The sequence below is a fragment of the Bos indicus x Bos taurus genome, chromosome 6, assembly GCF_003369695.1.
Source record: "Bos indicus x Bos taurus breed Angus x Brahman F1 hybrid chromosome 6, Bos_hybrid_MaternalHap_v2.0, whole genome shotgun sequence".
NCBI lineage: Eukaryota > Metazoa > Chordata > Mammalia > Artiodactyla > Bovidae > Bos > Bos indicus x Bos taurus.
The window spans coordinates 102,168,717-102,186,158 of NC_040081.1; the positions used below are offsets into that span (position 1 = coordinate 102,168,717).

General features: G+C 51.8%; 1 pseudogene; it reads right to left on the reverse strand.

Moving 5' to 3' along the window:
• LOC113894654 overlaps positions 1-9,627 on the reverse strand; it is a 39,656-nt pseudogene extending 30,029 nt beyond the window's left edge.
• Between the last annotated feature and the right edge of the window lie 7,815 nt (positions 9,628-17,442).

Sequence of the window (17,442 nt, forward strand, 5' to 3'; positions counted from 1 at the left end):
TGCTTGAATGCTCCTAGACTCGGAGGGCTCATCACCTCTCACTGAGGGTGCAGTTCATTTTTCAAGGTCAGATGCCTAGAAAGAGCTCAGAGCTACAAAGCAAGGATAAAATCTTGCTTCTGTGAGTACTATCTCCGATTTATACACAGTTCACCAACTCCTCTGTGATTTGGTCTCTGAACATGAATCTCTGGCAATCACACCCAGCTCATAGACTTACCTGCAAGAGAATCGAGCTGCTATGGGAAGTGTGTGCAGTGCTAACTGCAGCACTCAGTGGGGTCATTATAAAGTTTATTTCTCTTGCCCACTGAGAGCCCAAATCCTCTTTGATAACTCCTGCTGGCCATGCTACCACTGCTCTCCAAATCTTTATTACCTGAGTGATCCTGCACCGAATCCTTACATTTTGGCCTAATTTTCCCATTTATGAAATGGACTAAATTATATGACTCCTATCTGTAACTGTGTGAATAGCGTCCTAGAAAATATATGCTTAAATCTTAACCCCAGTGCCTCAAATGTTGGTTCTCTATACCTTGTAACTGAGTAACAAGGGTAGATAGACCCTGATCCCATGTGACTAGAGTCCTCATAAAAGGAGGAGCTGGACCCAAACATGAGCAAAGGAGGATGATGGGCAAACATAGGGAGAAGTCAGCAGTCTGTAGGCTAAGGATGCCTGAGGCCACCAGAAGTAGAGAGAGGCCCAGAGCCAACCCATCCGAATACTCTCAGAAGATGCAATGCCCTGTCCAGGGTTGACCTCAGCCTTCTGACCTCCAGGCCTGTTAACAACACATTTCTGTTGTTGGAAGTTCCCAGTTTTTGATACTTTCTTCAGACAGCCCTGGGAAATACAGAAACTATATCACAGGGCTGTTGTTTTAAAGGAAACCCAGAGGGCAGTGGCTCCCACCAGGACTGGCACTTCGTAGATGACAAAGGCAGTGTCTGGGTGGTTGTTGAGTGTTACATTCACTCATGCTCGCTGCCCACCCATCAGAAGAGTTATTATGTCCCAGGTATCCTGAACCCCCCACTGCCTCCTCTCTGCATCGAGCATGGTTTACTGAGTGCAGGTCTGTGCCAGTCCCTTTGGAGACTCAAAGAAGAAGGCAGCGCCAGCCCAGCTGAAGGGGGAAGGGGACTCAGAGCCACAGGCATCCGAGCTGGGCCTTCAGCTCAGCCAGGAGCTAGACCTGCGGGAGGAGAGAACCACTCATGCTGGAGGGCACAGCAGGGCAAAGATGGGCCTGGGACATCCCATGGCCTGTGTAGCCGCCAGCATCCCAAATGCTCGGGAGAATAGCAGGGGCTCTGAGATGCCGGAAGGAATAGAGGGGGAAGAAGCAGAGGCGAGTTGGGAGCAGTGGATGTGGCTTGCTGCTCACCTGTTTCTGCTGCATGGTCACCTTCAGGTCATAGTCTATGCGGGAGATGATGTGGCCACTGAAGCCTGCCAGGGCAAACAGGGTGGGAGTTGTGGTGGATGCGCCAAATGAGTACACCTGCCAGGAGAACTGCGGCTGGATCCCAAAAGTTTCATAGAGAAACCCATGTCCTTCTGCAAAGAGATCAGCCTCCTCAGTGACTGAAGGGTGGTCCCTCACCCCCTAACTCCCTCAAGTCCCCCTGCCCTTCTCTAGGACTGGAGTGCCATCTACCAGGCCAAGCAGGGTCTTGCTGCTGTAGACACTAATACAGAGGACTCCATCTCAGAACCATCCGACCACTAACTTACTGAATTCTGACTTACAAGCTACTACATCGAGCCACATCAGCATCACCGATTTGATGGACATGGGTTTAGCAAGCTCCCGGAGTTGGTGATGGACAGGGAGGCCTGGTGTGCTGCAGTCCATGGGTTCGCGAAGAGTTGGACACGACTAAGCGACTGAACTGAACTGTAGTGATATTGAGCCAGGCTGTTCTGAGGCCATCAGAGAAAAGAGATGGAAAAGCACTTGGTCCAGCCTCCAGGGAGAGGGGCTGAGCTAACAAGCCCCTCACTGACTGGGCCAGGCTCGGGTCAGATCCATGGTTCTTACCTGGTGGCAGCGTGACTTGGGTAAGTTTTAGTAGGATTTGAGCCTCAACCTTTACCCCTACGGGTGGAGTCTTGTAAGACTCCCCATCTCCAGGACTGCCTCAAGGACTGAAGGGACTAAGTGTACGTCTTGTACTTAGAACATGAAGTTTATTGTGAGAGGAAATCAATGTCCATCCTCCGGGGAGCTTGGCTGGTCTTGGAAATGATGCTTCATGAAATCCCCTGGGGAGGAACCATTGCCCGGAGGTTCATGTCCTTTCCTACCCCAGGGTGATGGGAACACAATTGTGCTGGGATTCTGGTTGCCATGGTCTAGGCCAGGCCTCTAGGGTCATCTCTGGGGCATTCCGGACAGTGGGCATGGTGGGCTGAGACCAGAGGTGAGGGCTGTCCCCACCGTGGTCACCCCCGAGGAGGGGAGGGGGTCAGCACCTATCCCCTCCTTCCAAGCTCAACAGCACTTGTCTGACCAGATTCTGGGCTGAGCTCTGGGGACCCAGAGAAGGATCAGACACCAGTCACTAGCAGAGACAACCTGTAGTTTCCAGGTGGAGAGGGGAGATGATAAGGTCCTGTGAGTTTAATGGAGGTTCCTGGACCATGAGACCCCTCAGCTGAGTCTGAGATGAGCTGTTCAGGTGGAAACAACAGGAAAGCTTGTGATTGAAAGCACAGGAGGCCCTGTTGTGGGAGCAGCTTAAGAGCAGCAGGAGGCAGAAGGATGAGGTAGAGGCCAGGAGGTGAGGGCTGAGACTGCACTTTGCAGACTAGGAGTTTATTTAACAAAACTTAAACATTCCCATCATGTTCCTATTTACACCTAGAAATAAGTCCATAGAAACTCAGAAGGAAGGAACCACAGATTAAAGGGGTGAAAGGAGAGACGGTGTAAAGAAAATTCTCAGAAAAAATCCAATGCCATCTTGATGTTCGACACTTGGTGTAACTGGGATCACACTTAGGGGGGTGACAATGGGCTAGAGCTGTAATCAATGCTGGCTCATCCACTGCCCCTTTGACCTTCCATTGGCCTCAGCCTTCGTGCCTGTTCCACAAAATGAAACTTAGAACAGTGATGCTCCCTTAGTACCCTGCCTTTCAGTTCAGTCTCTCAGTCGTGTCCGACTCTTTGCGACCCCATGAACCACAGCACACCAGGCCTCCCTGTCCATCACCAACTCCTCATGTCCATTGAGTCAGTGATGCCATCTAGCCATCTCATCCTCTGTCATCCCCTTCTCTGCCTTCCCTCAATCTTTCCCAACATCAGGGTCTTTTCAAATGAGTCAGCTCTTTGCATCAGGTGGCCAAAATATTGGAGTTTCTGCTTCAACATTAGTCCTTCCAATGAACACCCAAGACTGATTTCCTTTAGGATGGACTGATGGATCTCCTTGCAGTCCAAGGGACTCTCAAGAGTCTTCTCTAACACCACAGTTCAAAAGCATCAATTTTTCTGCACTCAGCTTTCTTTATAGTCCAACTCTCACATCCATACATGACTACTGGAAAAACCATAGCCTTGACTAGATAGACCTTTGTTGACAAAGTAATGTCACCCTGCCTTTAGGGATGGGTGAAGCTATTTCTTGTGAAAAAACATTAGTTACATAGCTTGGAATGGGTGTTTGGTGCAAACTATGCAAGGGGATGGAGAACACAGTGGGGATAGAGGGGATGGTGGTGATATGGTGGTGGAGGTGATGGTGGGTGAAGCAGTGGTTGCGGTAGTAATGGCCATGGTAGAGATAATGACGGTGGTGGTGGTGAGGATGGTAGAGGTGGTGATGAAGTTTTTGAACTGCTCATGATGGTGTTAGCATTAATGGTGGTGGTTTTGGTGGTGGTGGTAGAGTTGACACTGGAGATGTGTTTGTTTTTTGTGGTACTGGTGGTCATGGTGTCAGAGGCTGTTGGAATGGGCAGGTGATGTGCTGGTGGAGGTGGCCCTTCTGTTTGTAGTGGCAGTTGTAATCATGGTAGTGGAGTTGGTGATGATGGTGGTAGAGGTTTTGTTGGCGGTGAAGATGATGCAGAAGCTGGTGGTAGTAGAGGTGTTCATGAGGTGATGTGGTTTAGGTAGTTGTCCAGGCGGTGTTTGATGAGATGGTGGTGGTAGCAATGAAGTAGAGGTGTATGAGGTGGCTGAGGTGTTTGAGCTGATGGTGGATGTGATGCCAGTGGTGCTGCTGGTGGTCCTCGAGGTGGTGTAGGCAGTGATGACAGTGGCAGAGCTGCTGCTGCTGCTGATGGAGATGTGGTGGTTGTTGATGGTGGTGGTAGTGCTGATGGTGTAGACAGAATGATTGAGGTGGTGGTGTTGGTAATTATGGTGGTGGTGGTGATGGTAGTAATTGTGGTGGTGGTGATGGTGTACATGTAATGATCGAGGTGGTGATGGTGTTAGTGATTATGGTGGTGGTGGTGTTAGTAATTAGGGTGGTGGTAGATGTAATGATCAAGGTGGTGGTGTTAGTAATTATGGTGATAGTGGTGATGGTGTACATGTAATGATCAAGATCATGGTGGTGTTAGTAATTATGGTGGTGGTGATGGTGGAGTATGTGCTGTTATTGGAGGTGGTGGGGGTGTTGGAGCTGATGCAGATGGTGATGGTGGTGGTAATGGTGTGAATGAACAGTGCTGGAGTATGTGGTGGGTGGGGTGATAACAGAGATGGGATCTAACCTTCACTGACCATTTACTGGAGATCCACACACTACACTCAATGTGCTCTGTTTGAATTATCCCAATTCAATCTCAATAACAATGCTTTGAGGTACCTCATTATCAAACTTTTTTATAGAGGAGGAAGTTGAGACTTAATGGGGTTACATCACTTGCCCCCTGTTCAGAGGGTTGAGAGCCAGGATCTAGCCAGCCCATCTGGTCTAAAATCCACACTCAAGCCCTGCACTCAAGGGCGCAGGCAAGGGTGTGGCATCAGCCAATCACAGTTTTTGTGGATCACAGTCTCCTGCTGAGAGGTGAGCCTGGAGGCCGGACCAGGGCTCAGATACCCAGTCGCAGCCTAACAGGAGACCCAAGGGACCCTGGGTCTGGGAAGGGGTAATCAAACCCGTGAGCTGGAGGATCTGGTCATCGACGTGGGTCACGGCCTCATCATGCATGACCTGGCCTCCAAGGACAAACTCCAGGCGTCTTTGGGCCACAAGCTCATGGACCTTGGCATTGGAGGCAGAGAGAAATAGCCAGGTGACAGCCCCCAAGCTGAGCCTGGTTGTGTTTGTTGGGGACATGCCTACAGAGTCTCATCGTCCTTCCTTCAAACTCCTCACCTTCATTTATTCTGCAAAAGCAGGACCCGTCTGTCCTGGTCAGCACTGTGTCCAGTACCTAGACCAGCACCTGACCCGTGACGGCAGCTTCATAAAACACATATATAATATATAAGTATATATCTTGAAATTTTGCTTTTGGAATAATTTCAAACTTAAAGAATACTTGCTAGAATTGTATCAGGCACTCCCATAAGTACTTCCCCCAGATTATCTCGTCATTATTTTTGCGTGTTTCCTTGAATACGCTCCCATATCCTTACACATACTCTGTTTCTTCAAAGCCATTTGAAAGCACAAGTTAGCCTTTAGAATACTTCAGTATAGGTTTGGCAAGAACAAGATTATTGTAACTTTTGCATACTTATCAAAATCAAGAAATTTAATGTTAAAAACGCTACTATGGAATTAAGGAACTTTAGTCAAACTTTGCCACTTGTTCCACTAATGTCCTTCCTCTGGTGCAAGATTCAATCTAGGATCACGAATTGGTTTTAATGTCATTTCTCTTCATTATCCTTTAATTCATAACACTTCACGAGCCTTTCTTTTTCTTCCATGTGATTAATAATTTCAAAGATTACAGGCTAGTTATTTTGTAGACTGTCCTTCAAATTGGGTTTGTCACATGATTGGATGACAAATTTTAGTATATATGAAAGAAAGGGAGGACGGAAGATGGGAGATGAAGCTGAGCGGAGCTGACCCCTGGGGATGTCCCTGGACATGTAAGGGCAAAGGCTATGGCAGTAAGGTGCCATCCACTTGACAGACTGTAGTTTTGGTTTGATTTCTGAAGGTACAGTATTTGAAGCTCATTCACTGAAAATATACTGAATGACACCTACAAGTACTGTTTCAAAAAACACCTACTACATTCTGGGCATCGCCCAGGTAATGAGGATTCCGCCAGAACAAAGCAGAGAAAAACTCTCTCTTTGTGGGCTGTCCCACTGAATTACCTTAGCCAGGCCACACCTCTCTCTAGGGGAGGAGACAGATGTTTGGGGGCATCCATGTAAAGAAATGGGAATTTTCTACTGAAGACCTTGGAGAGTTATGCTTCGAGTCAGGATATCTGACCCAGAATCCCACCTGTCTGGTATAAGCTGTGTGACCACGAGCCAGTTACCTGCCCTCTCTGAACCTGAACCTTCTCTGTAGTGAGGCTGTTGGGAGGAGTCAATGAAATAATGTATAGAAAGTCATAGGCCAGCACCCGGAATGCCACAGAGCCCATCAAACGGGAGGCTGGTCCTCTCAGCTCTAGGGTTGCAGGTTCACATCCTCTCTGGGGGGACCTTGTGGACACCCTGCTTCACCATCTGAGCTTTGCTACCTTGAGCAGGTCTCTGGGCCTCTGAGACTCACCACTGGGGACTGTTCTGAGGGAAAGGGAAGCCTGGAGGGGCCAAGCTCCAGAGAGGCATCCCAGGTGCTTCCATCATGTGGTTACTCCAAGTAGAGCCTCTCTGAGGAGGGAGATCGCTCCCACTGTAGATGCGGCTGACAGAGGCCACTGGCCACCTGTGATCACCCAGGGAGGTGGGGGAGCAGGCCCTGGTCCCAGGCTGCCCTCCATGGAGTGGGGCCTCTCACTCCCTGTGATGAGTGAAGCCAATCTGCCTCCAGCCTTGAAACCACAGGGACTGTGGCACCCCCTGGCTGGGTCACCAGCTCCCGTCCCCAGGGGGGCCACACAGATGTGTAAATGAAGGAAGAGAGTGTGGACACAGGCCCCCCTGGAGTGCCCAGCATCAGAGGTGACCCCATTCACGCCAGCTGAGTGCCAGCGGGGTTGCCACAGCTGCAATGAGTAGCCAGAAAGGCGGGATTAAACACAAACCTATCTCCGGGGCATGGGGCTGACCACAACTCTCATCTAAACTCTGAGAGCAGCCCCAGAGAGCTTAGGGCCTCCTGGTTTACACAGCACAGCCCCGGCCACAGAGAGCACTGTCCCAGGAGCTTCCTGGAGGGTCATCACTGGGACCCCCAGGCCACTCCTCTCTCAGCTCCCCGGTGAGGACCACCCTGGAGGGCAGCGTTACCTGGACTTTCTGCTTGGCTGACGCGACGCCATCCCACCACAGCCGGAAGAACTCCTGGTCCACAATGATGAACCTGTGCTGCTTATTACGGGTCAGGTCCTCCACCACCGAGGTGTAGACTGTGGTGACATAAGCCTGCGTGCTGCCCTAGACCAGGGGGAAGGGGAGTGGGGACACCATCACACCAGCTCCATCGGGAATCCCGGAGGCCAAGGAGTAAAATCCAGGGACCCACAGTGTCAGGGGGTCCCTGGCACTCACACCATCTGCCCAGGGCCCTGCCCTCTGCTCTCACTGCTGTTCCAGCAAGGGAGCCTCTGTGCCCACTCTGTGCCAGAGGCACGATACACAGTGCGCTGGGGGAAGGACATGGGCAGACACTCCGTGATGGGAAGGAAGGTGCTCTCCTGGGGAGACACATGTGGAAACAGATCATGGCACTGTGACAGAGGGACGTGCCGGCCAGGCCCGGGGTCGGGGACAGCCTCCCAGAAGGACATGCTGGGTGGCCCCAGGGCTGCCATGGGGGGACAGACCAGTCAAACCCAGGGGCCCCAGGGGAGAGGTCCAGGGACTCAGAAGGGCTTCCTTGGGCTGGAATGAGGGGTGTGGGTGCTGAGAGATGGAGCTGAGAGGAGCGGACCCCCGGGTCGTCCCTGTGGATCTACCTGCCTCGCCCCAGGCAGGGAACCCCCAGGATGGAGCCACGCCTGCTTCCCATCTAGGTCAGCCTGGCTCACTGTGCAGCCTGGAGATGCTGGTAAAGGAATGCAGAGAGCACTGGGCAGGGAGTCAGCAGGAATGGGGGCTATTTCTGGTGACCTTGAGCAGCACCAACCTTCTCTGGGCCTCAGTTTCCCCTTCTGTAAACTGGGGGTGACAGGTCAGCAGCTCCACACACAGGTCGGTGGCCCCCACAGAGGCTACCCAGTGGGCCCAGGACCAGACTCAGCCTCAAGGCTCTTGCTGCCCCTCTGTTTAAAATGAGCTCCTCACTTGTTAACATCTCATGTAAGGAATTATATCCATCATCACAGAGTGGGGTGGTGTGTTTATTTATTTCCTTCCTTCTTCCATAAGAAAGCTCAAGGAGGTATGTCTAACAATTTAAAGTCACCTAAAGAAATCAGAGTCTTTCCCCTCTCTCCTTCCTGGCATCATTCATTCATTCACTCAACAAACACTCATGGAGCCTCTACTCCATCCATCAGACGGGTTGAGAATATGTTCGTAGACACAGTGGATGAAGCCCCTACCGAGGCAGCTGATGTTCTAGTTTGGAAACCAGAGATTTACAAGCTGGTAAGAAAAATATAAGGAAGGGAGTAGGGGGAATATATACAGGGGAGGCAATGGCACCCTACTCCAGTACTCTTGCCTGGAAATTCCCATGGACAGAGGAGCCTGGTAGGCTCCAGTCTATGGGGTCACTAAGAGTCGAGCCGACTGAGCGACTTCACTTTCACTTTTCACTTTCATGCATTGGAGAAGGAAATGGCAACCCACTCCAGTATTCTTGCCTGGAGAATCCCATGGACAGAGGAGCCTGGCAGGCTATAGTCCACAGGATCACAAAGAGTCAGACCCGAGTGAAGTGACTGAGCACAGCACATACAGGAGAGTACGCAAGGGTGCCAGGAAGGCCTCACCATGAAAGCCCTTTTCAGGAACAACCAGGAGATAGAGAGGGACTGAACCCCTCAGGCATCTGGGAGGAAAGACTCTGGGGCAAAGGGAACAGCCAGTGCAAAGGCCCTGAGGCCCCTGCTCCCTATAGAAGTGAACCTCAGGGCGCAGAGCAGGTCCCCAGACTGAGCCTGTGACCATGTCCTTCCTCAGGCCTGTGCACACTTCATCTGATCTCTGCTGCCTGTAATTTTCCCCAGTACATGTGGGGAAAATAAACTACAGAGACAGGAAGCGACCAGCACAAGCTCTGCCACACAGACCGTCCATAACGGAGGCAGAACCAGAGCCCAGGCTGCCCCTCCCTGTGGTGCAGACCCAGGACACAAACCCACACTGGATTCCAGTGCGGGGAAAAAAAGGAACTGCAGCTCCAAGAGGTGAGCAAGGATCACGGAGGACACCCACCTGGAGGTGTGGGGGACCCATGTCCACGAGGTGGTGGGGCACCACGAAGACAGTGATTTGTGATGGGACCAGGGCCTCCTGGGGCCTCAGCACTGGGCATGAGCACGGGCAGCCAGCTGAGTGACTCCATCACACTGGCCTGCAGGCAGGGGCTGGAGGACTTCACTCTGCCTATAGGGCCTGGCTTCTTTGGAGCTGATTGGGCTACCACCCCTCAGGAGAGGAGGGAGGAAGAAAAACAGGAGAGACGCCCACATAGATGCCGTCACCTGAGCAGTGCAGGCTGGAGACACTGCCCTTCTGACGTTCACTCCCATCGGCAGTTTCCTGGCAATCTCTGTCCACTTTCAGGCCAAATACTGAATGCCACCTCCCCAGGGAAGCCTGCCAGACTTCACTCCTGCCAGGAATGCTACTCCTCACTCCAATGCCCATGCCCCTCCTTTGTGCCTCTCCAAGCTTTTCCTGCTGGGCTTCCCTGCCCATCTCTACTTGCAGCCCTCTGACTGGCTGATTGACTCAGAAGCTGCCCTACAAAACTCAACACTCCATCCGGGGAGTGCCACCACCTGGAAGCCTGCCTTGATAAACTCTCTGTCACATGGAACCCCCAACTGGGGCCTTGCAGTAAGGATTGCAGTGTACAGTATGGTCTTAGTCACTCAGTCGTGTCCGACTCTTTGCTACCCCTGGACTGTAGCCCGCCAGGCTCCTCTGTCCATGGGATTCCCCAGGCAAGAGTACTGGAGTGGGTTGCCATTCCCTTCTCCATAAGGAGTGTAATCTCCATTTTAAGGAGGAAAACGGCTTTCACAAATAGTACCTGACTTACCCAAGATCACATAGCTAGTAGAGGAGCAAGACTACCTGAAACTTTCTAAATAGGATCTGGGTAATCAATAGTGACCTTGACGAGATGCCTAATCTCTCTGGGCCTCAGCCCCTCATCTGTAAAATGGGATGGCCATAGAGGAGCCGGGGATCAGTGACAGGATGCACAAGAGATAACAACCTCAGGGTCTCTTCCCTGGGGGAAGGCTGGTCACGTGGTGCAGCTGAGTGTTGCCTGGCATTCTCTCTGTGCCCCTTGACCGAGGAGCAGGGGATCCACAGGGTGGGCTCCTCTGCCTGAGATCCAAATATCTTATTGGCATTTTCTATCATGACCAGAGCTGAGACTCATTCTCCCTTCTGGCCACCTTGTCCACCCATTCATCAAATACAACTGGAGAATACGGTCTCCAAGCAAGTCTTCATCCTCTCTGTCCCATCTCCCTTCCTTGGCCCACATCTGACATGATTTGACCTTGACTTTCCTCCTGTTGAGAACAGAGTCTAGTTTCTTCTCCCTTTGTAGCTGGTGGGCGTGTGACTCACTAGTAACCAACAGAATGTGGATAAGATGCCCTGTGTGACTTGGAGGCTGTCAGAAGTGGCAAGGCAGACGTTGCCTTGGTCCCCAGGGGACTCACGTGTGGAGGCGGGGCTGCCATGCTGTGAGGAAGCCCAAACCAGGCCACGAGGGAAGGAGATGTAGAGAAGCCCTGAGAGCCCTTCGAGAGGGAGAGGCAGGCCAGCCCCGCTGCTCCAGCCCCACCTGACTGCACGTGTCACACACGTGTCCGTTCTTGTCCTTTCCTCCAGGCCTGTGCATTAGCTGTTCTTGTTGTAGCTCGCTCAGGGTTGTATCTGATACTCATACCCCCACCTACCCATCTACCACCCATCCATGCCTCTCACCTCCAGTGAGCATCTGGGCTGGAAATGATGGCTGACCTGGTGGGGGATACCCAGAGCCTCATTCCCGAGGGGCCTGACCCTTGATTAGCATGCCTTCCCGAGTCACAGCACTCACCTGTCCGTTCACCTTCCCCATCAGGAAAAGACGGCCAGAGACGCACACATCTGTTACCATCTGAGCCTTCCCTGCCTCCCTGTGTTCAGCCCGCCTGACCTACCTCTTCCTGTGGTCTCCATCAGTGATCCCCGCTAGACTGCTGGCCCTTCCCCTCCCTCATCTGCTGGTCTCTTGGCACAAGCAGTGCAAAGGGACCAGGGCCACCAGTAGGTGGTCACCTGGTGGATACATCCCTCCTTTGGATGCCAAACCTTTGGATGCCAAGTCCAGAGTCATGCATGTGAGAGTCCAGTTCCCAAGTAGGTCGCTGGGACTGATGATACATGAGGCCCTCCTGTTTCCATCTCACATATTCTACCCACTGGGGGCCCCGTGCACTGGCCATGGATTTGGGGTGTACATGCCTCCTAGAGGATGGCGCCCCAGAGTCACAGGTGCCGTCTCCAGGCTCCGGCTCGCCTGAACCTTCACCTGGCCACTCCATTCCTCACTCAGGCCTGCAGCTTCCGGAAACTGGGCTCACAGTGGGACAGAGACCCCATGGCCATGTGTCCCCCATCACATCTCCTCACTAAAATGCACGCCTTGCCTGGTGTCACTATGTCCTCTCTTTGAGACTCACTCTGGAGGAATCAGCAACCACATGAAGAAGCCACGTAGGGATCTGCTGAGGTGTCCTCCCCACAGCCAGCATTAACTTGCCTGCCACATGCAGGTACCTGGCCTCTCCTTTCCTCATCATATCACTTCCAGTGCCACCAGGGAGCCCCTTCTGTAATGGCATGGCTCTCATCCTCCCCAGCCTACAGGGGCAGCCCCAACTCTGAGCTTGGTGATGCCCGTGCTTTGTAAACTGAGTATCCTCCGGGCCTCCTGGGGAACACTGAGCTCACCCACCACCTTCACTGCAGCCCCTTCCTACATCTCTGCATCTTTAACCCCTTCCCCCTCCATCCACCATGTAGAGCTGGCATCTCTTCTTCACGCATGTGGACCAACACTGACCAGTTTCAGAACATCTTTGCAGCCTATCAGTCTGCCTCTTGCTGTTAAGTCCTTTCTGGCCGGCATTTATTCTACTTTGGCTGTCACAACAGGTAACACAGAAGGGGCTTAAACAGCAGACACGTATTTTCTCACAGTTCTGGAGGCTGCAAGACCCCCAGGAGGGTGGCAGCGGGCGACGTTTCTGTGACAGCCTCAAGGGCTCACTGTCCTTCCCTAGGAGGTTAGCATGTCCCTACAGGGCCAGGCTACAGCACAGGAGCAGCTTTTCTAGGACATGTTCTGCATGTCCAGCCTGAAGAGGCTATCTGAGGTCTTGGGTTCTGTGACCAACAGCAAATTGTTGTCAAGCAAAAGGGCCAGTGCCACATGCTTTGGCCACTCCCATGAGATGCACCACATTGGATCCAGGCACCGTGAGAAGAACACAGGGTGCTGCCAGCTTTCCCCGCAGCAATGCCAACTTGTTCCCATCATCACATGTGGGCGTGTGGCCTGTGACCTCTTCTTGATCCAGGTCATAGCTGCACACGAGAGTGTGAAGTATGACTCGTTCTGGGTGATCTAGAGAAAGGACAGCCCGACCCTACGTTATGGTGCGTGGGAGCTTGTAGGATGGACACGCCGGCACCATTTCCGTTTGTTTTTTGTAAGAACAAATCAGTGCTCTCTGTCTTCTAGGGCGAGTGGACTGGCCTCTGGGCTTAGGCTTGCCTTGATGGGCAGATTGCCTGGGGCTGCATGTGTACCAGGAAGGTCCCCACAGCATCGTGGACCCAGCATCCTCTTGCTTCCAACCCTCCATCGCTCCCAGTGTCTGCCCTCCAGGCGGTTGGCCCTCAGCCTGCATCTCAGACCCTTAGGACTTGTCCTACCTGCCTCTCTGGCCTCATCTCCCACACCCTCTTCTGCTCCATTCCAGAAGTTGCTGGAAGGCCCACTGCCCACCATCCCCACAATGCCTTTCCTCTGCTCTTTCCTGGCCTCTTGTGTCCCCTCCACCTGCAAGGATTCACTTCCTCCCAGCACCACCTCGGCATGACCAAATCCTCCCTACGAGCCCTTTGAGACCTTAGGCTCTTTGCAGGTGGTGTTGCCTCCACTGGGAAGCATCTTCCTCCACTTTCTGATGGGCAGGTTGTTAGTTCTCCTGTACGTGTTTTCCCTCTCTGGGAGATCTTCCATAGACCTCCTACCTGATGCTCCATAGCATTACTGATGAATATAACTCTGCATTAATCTGTGTGTTTCGGTAACACTCTCCTCACTCACTAGACAGGCTTCATGAGGCTTCATTCTGTTCTCTACTGTATTAGCACCTGGGACAAAGCAGGAGCTCTTTATCTTTTGTGTGGACACATGGATGTAATCATTACGAACATTCCTGTTCGCTTCTACCCTGGTCAACACGGGTGATTCCCAGGGTGCAGTGTATAAAGCTCAACTCAGCCACTCATTATAATTCCATTTCATCCTGATTCATTGGCAAATTGCTTAAGCCTGGAGCAGGGTGACACACAACTCCTGCAGCCTAACTCAGAGCCTCAGGTTTCTGACCTCTGTACTGGGGATATGTACTGCTGCTGCTACTAAGTTGCTTCAATCATGTCCGACTCTGTTCTACCCCATAGACGGCAGCCCACCAGGCTCCCCCGTCCCTGGGATTCTCCAGGCAAGAACACTGGAGTGGGTTGCCATTCCCTTCCCCAATGCATGAAAGTGAAAAGTGAAAGCGAAGTCACTCAGTCATGTCCGACTCTTCGCAACCCCATGGACTGCAGCCCACCAGGCTCCTCCGTCCATGGGATTTTCCAGGCAAGAGTACTGGAGTGGGGTGCCATTGCCTTCTCCGTTGGGGATATGTAGGTCTGCCCTTAGGGTGATTTGGATGTTAAGCTGTTGGGGATGTAAAGTGATCACCCAATGCCTGGCCACAGAGAACAACTGCTTATACACAGCAGGCCTGCCCCACTGCAGGCTGCAAGGCTGCCCTGGGTCCTTTTCTTACGTTTTCACCAATACACAACCCCTCAACCCCACTCTATCTCAGGCTCTATGCTGGGAGGTGAGGCAACAGGAAATGTGCTGCTTTCAGGATGTCCTTGCTGGGGAGAAGGGCCTTGGCCACGGTGGGCTCTGCCCACAGGAGAAGATACTGTGGTGGTTTGGGGGCTCCTGGAGGACCCAGGAGGCCTTCCTGGAGGAGGGGTGGGGGTGGCGACAGGGTACTAGGGAGTTGGCTGTAGGCCACTAGTCTGGGACTATGATGTGGATGGAGAACCATGGGGAGGCTGGGAGCCTCCAGGCTCTTTCTGTCTCTGTGCTCCTCCTTCTCTTCCTTTCAAAGCTCAGGTCGGCCCCTCTCCCTGTCCATCTTTCCTCTGCTCCATCCTGGGGCTAAGGGGTGTGGCAGGCAGGGAATTCAAGTCCATCCACCCTTCACTGTAGGAATATGTGTCCCAAGTGAGAGATTTCTATTGTTGGATTGGGTAAGGTAACTGGGACTAGGAAGGGTTCAGTTGACCCCCTGCCCTTTAGGATCATGTCTTGGGGTACCTCTATTTTCCCTCTTTTTAGTTGCCCTCCCAAGTCCTGGCCCAGTTTATAAGAAGCGCCAACTTTTGGGCATGAGAGAGCTGCAATCCCTGCCTCCAGCTGGGTTCAGGTTGGGAAGGGTCTTGGACTGGGGTCAGAACAGTTGGACTTTGAGTCCTACCTTGGCCAGCTATTCTGTCTTTCTCTCTCCCAGCCTCAGTTTCTCCTCCAGGAAATGGACATCATAAATAGGCAGGTGACACAGCAACTGAGTGTTGACAAGGTGACCATGGTGACTACTTGGCACAGAATTGGCTTCTGGGACCCAAAGCTCTCTCCTTAGCACTTCATCCTCGGTCCATCACCTTGTGACCAAGCCCTGGAAGGTACTCCTAGGCATGCCCCTTGGTCCCTGTCCCTTCTCTGGAGTAGAGTTACAGAGAGGAGTTGGAGGAGGAGGCAGTGGCAGGGGGCTTGGCATGAGGTTGGGGGAGGAGATTAAGGAGTGTGTTGGCAAGAAAGCTATCTCAGTCCTTCAAAGTTTCTTTGGGCAGGTCTAACATCAAAGACTGGGTATTGTTCTTGCTTTGGCTCCATCCCTTCATTCATTCTGGAGTTATTTCTCCACTGATCTCCAGTAGCATATTGGGCACCTACCGACCCATGGAGCTCCTCTTTCAGTATCCTATCACTTTGCCTTTTCATACTGTTCATGGGGTTCTCAAGGCAAGAATACTGAAGTGGTTTGCCATTCTCTTCTCCAGTGGACCACATTCTGTCAGACCTCTCCACCATGACCCGCCCGTCCTGGGTGGCCCCACATGGCATGGCTTAGTTTCATTGAGTTAGACAAGGCTGTGGTCCATGTGATCAGATTGGCTAGTTTTCTGTGATTATGGTTTCAGTGTGTCTTCCCTCTGACCCCCTCTCGCAACACCTATGGTCTTACTTGGGTTTCTCTTACCTTGGACGTGGGGTATCTCTTCACAACTGCTCCAGGAAAGTGCAGCCCCTGCTCCTTACCTTGGACGAGGGGTATCTCCTCACGGCTGCCCCTCCTGACCTTGAACATGGAGTAGCTCCTCTCGGCCCTCCTGTGCCCACGCAGCCACTGCTCCTTAGACGTGGGGTAGCTCCTCTTGGCCGCCGCCCCGACCTCAGGCATGGGGTAGCTCCTCTCAGTCACTCCTGTGCCATCACAGCCTGGCACTCTCGGTCACTGCCCCTGACCTTGGGCGAGGGGTAGCTCCTCTCGGCCACGCTTCTGCGCAGTCACCTAGAGCCAGACATCCTGGAATGTGAAGTCAAGTGGCTTAGAAAGCATCACTACAAACAAAGCTAGTGGAGGTGATGGAATTCCAGTTGAGCTATTTCAAATCCTGAAAGGTGATGCTGTGAAAATGCTGCACTCAATATGCCAGCAAATTTGGAAAACTCAGCAGTGGCCATGGGACTGGAAAAGGTCAGTTTTCATTCCAATCCCAAAGAAAGGCAGTGCCAAAGAATGCTCAAACTACTGCACAATTGCACTTATCTCACACGCTAGTAAAGTAATGCTCAAAATTCTCCAAGCCAAGCTTCAGCAGTACGTGAACAGTGAAATTCCAGGTGTTCAAGCTGGTTTTAGAAAAGGCAGAGGAACCAGAGATCAAATTGCCAACATCTGCTGGATCATCAAAAAAGAGAGTTCCAGAAAAACATCTATTTCTGCTTTATTGACTATGCCAAAGCCTTTGACTGTGTGGATCACAATAAACTGTGGAAAATTCTGAAAGAGATAGGAACACCAGACCACCTGACCTGCCTCTTGAGAAACCTATATGCAGGTCAGGAAGCAAGAGTTAGAACTGGACGTGGAACAACAGACTGGTTCCAAAAGGAATACGTCAAGGCTGTATATTGTCACCCTGCTTATTTAATTTATATGCAGAGTACATCATGAGTACAGTACGTTGGGCTGGAGGAAGCACAAGCTGGAATCAAGATTGCCAGGAGAAATATTAATAACCTCAGATATGCAGATGACACCACTCTTATGGCAGAAAGTGAAGAGGAACTAAAAAGCCTCTTGATGAAAGTGAAAGAGGAGAGGGAAAAAGTTGGCTTAAAGCTCAACATTCAGAAAACAAAGATCATGGCATCTGGTCCCATCACTTCCCGGCAAATAGATGGGGAAACAGTGGAAACAGTGTCAGACTTTATTTTTTTGGGCTCCAAAATCACTGCAGATGGTGATTGCAGCCATGAAATTGAAAGACGCTTACTCCTTGGAAGGAAAGATATGACCAACCTAGATAGCATATTGAAAAGCAGAGACATTACTTTGCCAACAAAAGTCTGTCTAGTCAAGGCTATGGTTTTTCCAGTGGTCATGTGTGGATGTGAGAGTTGGACTGTGAAGAAAACTGAGCACCGAAGAATTGATGCTTTTGAACTGTGGTGTTGGACAAGACTCTTGAGAGTCCCCTGCACTGCAAGGAGATCCATTCCCAAGGAGATCAATCCTGGGTGTTCATTGGAAGGACTGATGCTGGAGCTGAAACTCCA